Here is a 257-nt window from a genome sequence, read left to right as displayed (position 1 = left end):
GGGAGAAGATCAGGTTCGAGACCATCTAAGGCACCTGAAGGTGCACAAGTCCATGGGACCCAATGAGATCCATCCGCGGGTGCTGAAGGAATCATAGAATCATTAAGGTTGGAAAAGACCTCTAAGATCATCGAGTCCAACCATGAACTGGCGGATGAAGTTGCTAAGCCACTATCCATCGTATTTAAGCCACTATCCATCATATTTGAGAAGTTGTGGCAGTCCGGTGAAGTTCCCACTGACTGGAAAAGGGGAAA

The 257-nt window shown here is 47.5% G+C and overlaps 1 protein-coding gene across 9 annotated transcripts in view; it reads left to right on the top strand.

The window, feature by feature from the left end:
• LDB3 (LIM domain binding 3) overlaps positions 1–257 on the top strand; it is a 128,499-nt gene that overhangs the window by 111,265 nt on the left and 16,977 nt on the right. The gene's annotated exons all lie outside the window — the stretch shown is intronic.

The sequence above is a fragment of the Pygoscelis adeliae genome, unplaced genomic scaffold (genome assembly GCF_000699105.1).
Source record: "Pygoscelis adeliae isolate BGI_AS28 unplaced genomic scaffold, ASM69910v1 Scaffold361, whole genome shotgun sequence".
In the NCBI taxonomy this organism is placed as follows: domain Eukaryota; kingdom Metazoa; phylum Chordata; class Aves; order Sphenisciformes; family Spheniscidae; genus Pygoscelis; species Pygoscelis adeliae.
This window is presented reverse-complemented; position numbering and strand designations above follow the sequence as displayed.